Genomic DNA, 9,848 nt, shown 5'->3' on the forward strand with positions numbered 1-9,848 from the left:
CTTGATAATTAATGTGTCTTAAAATTACAAATGAGCTAAGTGATGCCTAAATTATATCCTTTATAATAAAAGAAATGTATCAAATTCCACATGTTATGGACAATTATTTCTTTTGTGATGTACTTAAATGGATCAACGTATAGATATAATGAGATAAAGGAGCTAAATATATGCTTTTTGTTCGCTCCCTTTGTATATAATTATCTAACGCCATTTAATGATGTGTTATCTCTCAGCGACATCATATCTTTTTTGACGCCTTCAGAGGCGTATTTTTAAACATATATAGAAAGAATTTTACTTTTATACATATATTTATAAAATAACTACACAAGTTTAGAAGACTCTTTTTAAACATAAGCTGAATTTCATGGTATTTATAAAATAACTATATAATTTTTGTATTGTGACAAAAAAAAAATTTTTTTTTTTTACGTTTCTTTCTTCTGGCTCCAGTTAAAAAACAGTAAATTGGGTTAATCAGATTAAATTATAATAAAAAAATATTTAGTTATTGTATTATTGATCATTATAGCAGTTTGCCATTATGATAATGATAAAAAAAAAAGCTGAGTAATAAGCGTTATAAACCTGTCAAGTACTACTAGTATTGAATATTGAGATGTCTCAATTATTACCTTTGTAACCAATTAAGGTCTAGATTTTAGTCAGTCAATATTTATTATTCCATTTAATGTTCAGCTGATTTGAAAATCGAATAAATTAATGACTCAGAGGGTGGATATGAAAAAAAGAATTGTTACTTTATTAATTAATTTGAATATAGAATTGTAACTCAAATTAATATGATCACTTTATCAGAAACTTTTATATGGGTCATTTCATAAAAAAAATTCAGGAGGAAAAGGGTTTGACTAAAATAAATTATGTGGTATTTTTTCCTGTACACCAGCTCAGAAATAAAATTTTGGGTTTGTAACTCAATCCAACGCTGAGTTTTGAGCCTAAAAGGCAACAAAAATTAGTATTTGAGGAGTATTTATAAGAGATGTATTGTAAAACAGAAAAATTATCGGCAAGTATATTACATCATTACTAAGCTATCAGTTAGCTTTACAAAACTTATGATGTATATTTTTTTGTTATGAAAAAGAAGTAATCCATGACTTTAGTTATCGACTTTTAATTTTTTAAGGTCTTTGATTTTATTTAAATTTTAATCATATAATAGTAGAAGCCATGTAATTAAAAAAAAAAAACTGTAATATGGAAAATGAATTGGAATTAGGAGTAATTGTGTGATTTATAAAAATCATAACTTCATTTATACATATGGTATCTTTTGTAAATTTATACTATCATATAAAAATATGTTCAATGAAATCTTTTTTTTAACTATATAAACCTAAATTTTCAAAACTTTAGGCCCGTTGAGCTACTTCTAAATATTTTTCAAAGTTTTCAAAAAAATTCTAAAATGTTTTTTGTACAATTAGGAATCATTTTTTAGCCTACATAAATCATTTATTTCTAAAAAAAAATATTTTATTGTCATCTTAATATATACATATAGGAAACTAGTACAGTTTTAATATTACAATTTAAATAAAATTTGATATGTCAAATAACCCATATTTTGGTATCTCATTGTCACTTTACATTGATGTAAGTGGTTCATTTTTCTTCGCCAGAAACAATACACTTCAGAATTTACGCGTTTTTTCCCTTTCAAGTAGTAAACATGTAAAATATGGCGATTTTTTTCGTTTGAGAACTCCATAATGGGCGAACAATAATTCGATGCTGAACCGGCCAAGCACAATAATGTACCAAAAACTTTTTTAGTATATATGCACACCTTTACAAAGTTTTATTTTATGATATGATGTGGCCAATAGTTAAAGTAGGGTGTAAAAAAATAAATACGAAATTATTTTTACCCCGGCCTATTTATAAGCTTTCATTTTAAACTAAGATATTGATTTTATTTTAATTTTTTTATCAAAATCAGATTATATAATCTTCACATTAGTATCCAGTTCATTTTAAAGAGGGAAAGACTGCTGTAGTAAAATAGAGTAGTTCATATTATGAGAATTCCTTATGTGCTCTTTATGACTAAAATTCTTCTCGCGAGTATTTATTTTATCTTCCTAGTACGTACAATTAGTGTTGTGTGGGTCCTTATTTAGGACTGAAGACTGCAGTGTGGTTGAGTTGTGTCTCGGTCTTGTCCAGCTTTGTTTCGGTTTGGTTGACTTCAGTCCTGCAAATCTTTTCTAAAACTTATAAAGTTTGGCCATTAATAAAGTCACTCCACTTTATTTTCTCTTTTTTTAAATCAGTTCTAGTACTGAGAGTCGAAGGACCTGTCCCACAGACTGATGGACAGGTCCTAAATTGGAACTGAAAAGTAGAAAATAAATAAGGACTGACACAATTTACCTACAAGTGATCTCACTCGAGATGAACAACTGACATAGAAGGTAAATTTTTGGAAGACATTCTATGATATATATATATATAATAATGGTTTTCGGAGTAGTAAAAGAAAACATTTAAGTAAATATAATTCATTAATTTATATACGATAAGTCTCATATAGTTTTTGACTAATAAAAAGAATGAAACAAACTATTCTTTCTACTCTATAGTCTGAAAGGGTCATCTTAAATCCCTTTTGTTAAAAAAATGTATTTAAATGCCTTTTGAACGGTGTAATCAATGTAGTTTGGATTCAAGGGTGACTTGCATGCTTTAGTCCACAATAAACGTCTTCCTTGATTACTTAGTTATTCTTGTATAGCTATCTATGTATGTAAATATACAAAAATTTATTAAGTCTATTTTCATTTTTTTGTTTGAACTTTCCTTTTATTATTTTTTTGCAAAATATGAACAAGTTTGTATTTTTGTTCAGACATAACATTTACAATTGCTTTCTGTGAGGGTAAAGTGATAATCATCTACATACAACAAAAATAAAAATGTTTTGCCAATTGTAATTCTATGTATGTAATATTTTATATAAACATATAAAAGCAACGTTGATTAAAGCACTATCTCCATATTTTTCCTAAAAACAATTTCATAAGATATTAGACTCCACTATACAAGTAAATTGCAAAATATAAGCCAAATTTCATGAATTTGAAATACTTTTTTCCAAGTATAAATAGCTTAAGAAAAATTTGAAGGATTTTATGTACATATACAAAAAAGTTCAAAAAGTCTTTGATCATCCATATTACGATACTTTAAGAGGTTTTGTATATTTTTCCATTTATATCAGCTGAAGCTGGATTTTAAGTTAATTATTAATAAAAACTGAAACAAAAAGGTTCGAGATTGACTCATTGGTCTGTGCCGGGCATAGCAACTCGAACATTGCTAAATTTTAAACGTTATAAAGGATAGAAGGTTAAAAAGCTTATGGAGAAAGCCTCAAGGATCGTCCTTGTAGTGGTAGACCCAAAAGCCTGGACGAGAGAGAACATGAATTATTTGGAACCTCAATATGGTGGTATATTGAGTCCAAAGTGTGTAGTGTCCGCCACATCAACATCACCAACCTTTAAGTCTCTTGGGGGAGAATGTCTAAAGTATGTTCTGCCTTCCCACCTCGTCTGGAGCCTGTAATTGAAGCTGGTGATAATGAAAGTCAAAATAAATATTCCTTATAATATATAAATAAAAATGTAATTCAATGATTTTTCTGTATAACTTCATTCTAATTTATGTTGTGCATGGTTATTTGATGTACTTTTTGAGGAGCCTGTATTTATTGTGTACGACGGGGATCTGAAAAGTTTACTACCTAACAAAGATACATGACATTTTTTAAGATTTTTTTATTTTTCAATATAGTCTCCTTACAACTTTACAAACTTCTCTTAGCGTTGCTTCCATCTCTGTAACCGTTCCAAATAGTACTTGTTGTAGTTCTCTGAAAATAATTGTTCACAAAGGCGATTGACTCTTTATTGAAGGAAAAATCTCCCTTCAGCTTATTGTTTAATTATGTATATTATGCTCTTGTAATGGTTTTTCCTTTTTGAAAATAATCAATGAAAAAAATAATTCCATAACTATCCCAAAATACAGTAGCCATCACTTTCCTAGCCGAAAAAAAAACCAGTTAATGTTGATTTAAAAAAAAAAAAAAAAAAAAAAAACTCAAATGATTGTCACTTTGGTGAGTAACTATCAACATTCTAGATAGATGTAACTAGCTTTTATTTATGAGGGCTTTCATCTTCATGTTTTCAAGCCACCCTTGTATTATGACCCCTTGCATTCTAGAGTAAAGAATAATTGATATGAAAAATGTAGTACACGTATAAATTTTGGGCTGTTCTTCAAAAAATTTTATTTTTAAAAAGTATCCAAATTTCAGAATACACACCATATTCTACAACACAGTTAGAGACATTTGTTGTTGTATATAGTTCGAAAAATGTATGTATGTATAAAGACAATACTAAATTTTGTTACAAATATGCAATAAAAGCTACATAAATTCTTCAACTGAACATGAATGTTATTTACTTATATTAGTTTGTGATAAAGAGTGGCAGCGTCTTGCAGTAAAATTATACAAGTTCCCTGAATAATAATAAAAAATATAGGTATATCTTGCTCACATATTTTTTTCAGCATGCCCCCTTTTTTAAAACAACTAGTTTCAATAACAAGCTACAAATTGTCATACCCACTTGCAGATCGTAAATTTTTTCAAGTTTGCTCATACCCTGTTATTTCAAATCACTTATGGAAAATAACTGCAAGTTTTTTAGATATGTTTAAATTTCAAACATGTTAAATAATATGCTAATGTTAGCATACAGCCAGACTGACCATATGAAGCAGTTAGTGAAGGAAGCATTAAAAAAATATGTAGACAGAAAAACTGAGTTGACGAAAAGTTAATTCAATGTTTATTTATCATCCATTAGTAGATGATCAAAAATTGAAGTAAGTTGAGTATTGTCAAACATAATTCAATTCACTACAGGTGATGAAGTGGCTTGAAATCAATGTTGATGAATAAAAAAATGCTGTTATCCATATAGATCTCTTATCAAATGTCAAAGTGCCAAATGATGAATATACAAAAGGAAATAAATCTGAAAAATTGACAATCAATGTGGTGTAAATGACTTTGATTCTACAAACTATCACGTAATATATTTTATATGTCCATTTTAGCTAATTTAAAAAAAATAATAATAATAATAGTATAAAATCTCTAAGGGTTTTTATTTACATCTTTCCACTTTTAGGAATTATTAAAAATATCTGCAAAATTTCAGAATACACATATCATATTTAGTATTATATTGGCACTTTATATGTTGATGAAAAAATGACCATTTTTATATCAAAATTAGTAATGTTCAGACGTTTTGTACTAGTCTAATTTAGAATTAGAGTGTGTTCCTACAAAATCGTGAACGAATTTTCCATAACTTTACTTTTTCAAAAATTACAAGTGGTAAGAAAATAAGACTTTATATTTTTATTTCACTTTATATAAACAATTAAATCTCATAGGGGCCATTGCTTGCTCTCTACCCTGGTCCCAATCCTACGCCTGAAGGTATTGCAAGTCACTTGTTAATCCAAGCGGGAAAAATTCTGCAAATTATTTTAAAGTCAATAAAACCATTCCAAAGTTTCATTCACTTAATGAATGACACACACGGTATATATATTGATTCTACATACAATGTATCATTTTTATTCGAAACGAAATATCCTAATGCTTATATATCCATAACTACAAAATATATATATAACTTTTTAATACTTTATTTAATTAAGTATCCATCATATTAAAAATTATCATTAGTTTCATTTTCATATTTCCTCCTATATATATTTTTAAATATTTTTTTTTTTTGTAGAGTTACTCTTTGTCAACATTACTACCAACTCTTAAGATACTTAAAGGTTCGTTTCAAGTATTGAAACTTGTAAAATCTGCACTATTTCAGAGTATACGTTTTGAAATATCCCTGCTTAAAAGTTAAATACTGGGATAATATAATAGGTTTTAATGTCAAAAAATTTAATATTATAAAATAAATTTGACAAAATATATACATACTTTCGTTTAATATTGATACAAAACTCTAATGATGAAAAAGATGAATTGCCATATTTTTATTCTACTCTAATAAAATAATATTTATCTTTCAATTTAAATACATAAACAGATATAATATGTATCTCTTTGACGTCAAACAACAACTTTGAAATAAATAAATGTAATTATTTAGGTAAATAAAGCTATTAAGTAGCAACGAAGTTGTAAATGGAATTGCTTTCAACAAGATATTCATTCCTATTACATGAAAGTCCACATAACAAATCTGAAGAAAAAAAATGAGGAAGTATAAAATATATATAATAGTAAAAAGATTGTAATATAATTCGGTACAACTTTTCATATAATTAATCTATAATTTGTACTATTTCATATTTCAATACATACGGAGTTGACCTGTTGCTAAGCTGCTTATTCTTTGTCAGTGTAAAAAAAGAAAGCAATTGGATGTTATACTATTAGGTCTATGTGAGGAACCAACATAAACGCATAAAAGAAGAGAAAGAGAAAAATTGATTTTTATATATTGTGTATGCCTTTTTTATTTCATAAAATAGTGTGAGGAATTTTAAATTACCAGATTCATCTATATTAGATCAAATTTTAAAATATGGATCTTACTGTGCATAAATTAGAGTTTTTACTTTATTTAAATCCATTATTTACGAATTAAATAGACTATTTATTGCACGATTTAGGTTTAATCAATGTTTTATGCCTTAAGATATTTTCATTATCCAAACATCTTCAGAGTGGGGACAGAAAACTTGCAGTAGCAAGACTAAATGACAAAAAAAAATGTCAAGGTTTTTAAGGAATCAAGAAAAGATGAGTCAAAACCAATTTGTGATATATTTAGCTTTACTTTTTATTCGATATGTCCTCCTATCGACGCAATAACAACCTCTACACGCCTGAGAACAGACTGGCAGCTCTTGACGATGAAGGTCGTTTCTAAGTTCTACCACACCGTCATGATGGCAGCTCTAAGATAGCATAAATAGTATAAGAGGCAGATATTATTATCCAAGACACCTCAAACAAAGTCCAGGGGTTGGAGATCAAGACTAGAAGAGGGCAACATGAAGGCAGGACAAAATTCACCCATAGTGTTGATTGATAATTTTTGGTTCTTCCTGTATGTATGGGGCTGTAATGGACTTCTTGATGTTGTAGGGAGTCGGGATGGAGATGCCGAAGGTCTTAAAAAATTTCTTGTCACTTACTCCGGTGAAGAGGAGATCGGACAGGTGTTGACTTTTATCTTGTTGCCCTCATATTTTTGCACTTGGAGACATGGAATAAAAACAAAACTTGTTTATTTTTATTTCAGCTGTCATTTGGTTGTGTAATGAAACATTGTAATTAAGAATAATGGGTTTGGGTTCCCAATCTATAATCATTTGAGCCAATAATATATTAAACAAAAAACAGATTAGTTGAATAATAACTTTGACGGATGGTTTAAAAAAAGTATACATAAAAATAATATGAATTATTATGTAATTTTTTTAGCAAATGAACTCAATATATTTTTTTATTTTATCTCCCTAATTCCATAGATTCTTTATTTTAAAATGAGTTTGTTAAAGAAATTGTTTCTTAAATCAATACTACTACATGAAGGTACATCTTTAAAACTATCATTTAGTAAATAGATTAAGTAAATAATGAGTTTTCCCTATTTTCTCTACTATTTACAGAAAAAATAAAAATGAGGCTTTCTCCAAATGAGAGAAAATTTCCCCTTCTCTATGCGTATTTCTCTTTTCTTTCCTCATAAAACTATACAATTTAACACATGTGAAATGATTAATTAATTAAATTGCTATGCAGTGTCTTTGTCAAATTATAACATCATTTCTTCATTTGTAATCAATCTTGAGAAAGAGGAGTGTATATATGTAGGCATACTAAGGAAGAGGGGTTCATGCATATTATTTATGTAAGACTTAATATTTACATGCATATACGTGTTTTATATGCAGAGGAGGTGGGTAAAATATTTGAATGAAGTTTTTATTATCACTCTATGGCAACATTTAAATAATGTTAATTTTCATACATATTTAAAATACATTCAATAAATCAATTTTTTTTATTAAAAAACAAAACATGTTTAACATTCAAACTAACAATATGGTTTTTTTACATTACAAAAAAGATACATCAAATGAATGCAAAATAATTACAAAAGGTTTTAATCCCCAAAAATAAAATACAAAAATTAATAAGCTCATCATAATTCACCTATAAATTCGGATTCTCTTTTCTAAACTTTATACATTTGGATTTATTTTACATTTAACGACGATACATTTATTTACATTTTCAAAATTGATTGTTGAAATTCAAAACCTGATATAATAGATAATTAGAGATGGTTCTTTTGTGAGAGCACGAGGAGAAGGTGGGTACAGATGATACACTTGAATTAATACTTTTGTTAATATCAGCATAATTATTTATAGATAATAAAGAAAGGAAGTAGGCTTATGGGTTTATTATCTTAAGGAGTTGATCAACTGAAGATCTTAAAACTGATCTGTGGGTTGGAAATAATTATAATCATCACCTAATACTGATTAGTTGATGTGTGAATATGCTTACAATAGGGGAGGCTTAACCTATTTTTAATGTTTCTCCAATTATCACAGTTTGAGAACTATTGATGTAATGTACAGTGTAATAATTTAGAGCATTGTTCCATAACATTTGGGCCGTGGATCAATCAGTACCGGGCTGCAAAATAATAACTAAGTTATTTATGTATCTTTGTCGAGGACTAATTACCTACCTAGCGTGTTTGCTGATGCAATATCAAACAAATATCTTCTCACACTTTCAAAAAGGCTCATTACAAATGTAAAAAAAATGATTTATGACACATTACACTTGTAAATAATACTTCAAATGTATTTGAATTGTCACTTGAATGAGGTCAAATTGATTAAAAGTGTATTATGAAAATGATTGTTTCGTTTTTTTTTTTTTTTTTTTTTTTGCTAAAAGCAATTACAAAAATAAATGGACTATAAGTTAATAAGATTGTTAATAAAGATAACAAATTCTGAACAAAAAAATAATTCACGTATTACTGTAACATTGACAAATTGAGTTGTTTTTTATTCATATTTAAAAGCATTTGCCTTCCATTATAACAAACACATCAACACCAAGTTTTTGTTTTTTCCTGACAAAACTATTACATTAACTTTTGAATTACGAATGGAATCAACAATCTATAAGGAGATTTGGTCCTATTTTTTATTATTCTTATTATTTATTTTTTGTAAATCTGGTTAATGTGGTTGTCTTCATCACTTGACTGCAACCCTTTTGACTATGGTCTCTTGGGCTCGACCAAGAAGAAGGCTTGAGTCACCTCCCATATAAATATAGATGTTTTAAAAGCTGTTGTAGAGAAGAAATGGGCTAACACGTCGGAGGAATACGTGAAAAAGACCTGTAAGGGCTTTAAAATAAACTTGTAAAGTCTCATTATCTTACTACTTGTACGTTTTGCGAATCTCGATAGAAATGAGATTGGGAATATTCGTTAAAGATTGGCAGGGACACACTGTATATTTCCCTTTTCATATATTTAGCTTAAAATATGTTCCTATTTGATAGTGCAATTAGGTGGAGCATAACAGTCGATATCTTCTGCTCTTTCGAGAAGTCCCTTATATAGAAATTTCCTACCAGAGGTTCTCTCTATGGTATGAAGGTCCGCACAAGTTAGAGTGGGGCAAGTTAATGTTAATTTTAAACTTAA

At 28.0% G+C, this 9,848-nt stretch overlaps 1 long non-coding RNA gene across 1 annotated transcript; it reads right to left on the bottom strand.

Annotated features, from left to right (window-relative positions):
• Window positions 1–8,145: 8,145 nt before the first annotated feature.
• On the bottom strand, window positions 8,146–9,007 carry LOC121128068 (uncharacterized). The gene is made up of 3 exons (XR_005868023.1): window positions 8,868–9,007; window positions 8,681–8,812; window positions 8,146–8,615 (listed from the first exon to the last, which is right to left on the bottom strand). It is a non-coding gene; the product is annotated as an uncharacterized lncRNA (long non-coding RNA).
• Window positions 9,008–9,848: the final 841 nt, after the last annotated feature.

Source organism: Lepeophtheirus salmonis, chromosome 13 (assembly GCF_016086655.4).
Source record: "Lepeophtheirus salmonis chromosome 13, UVic_Lsal_1.4, whole genome shotgun sequence".
Taxonomy (NCBI): domain Eukaryota; kingdom Metazoa; phylum Arthropoda; class Copepoda; order Siphonostomatoida; family Caligidae; genus Lepeophtheirus; species Lepeophtheirus salmonis.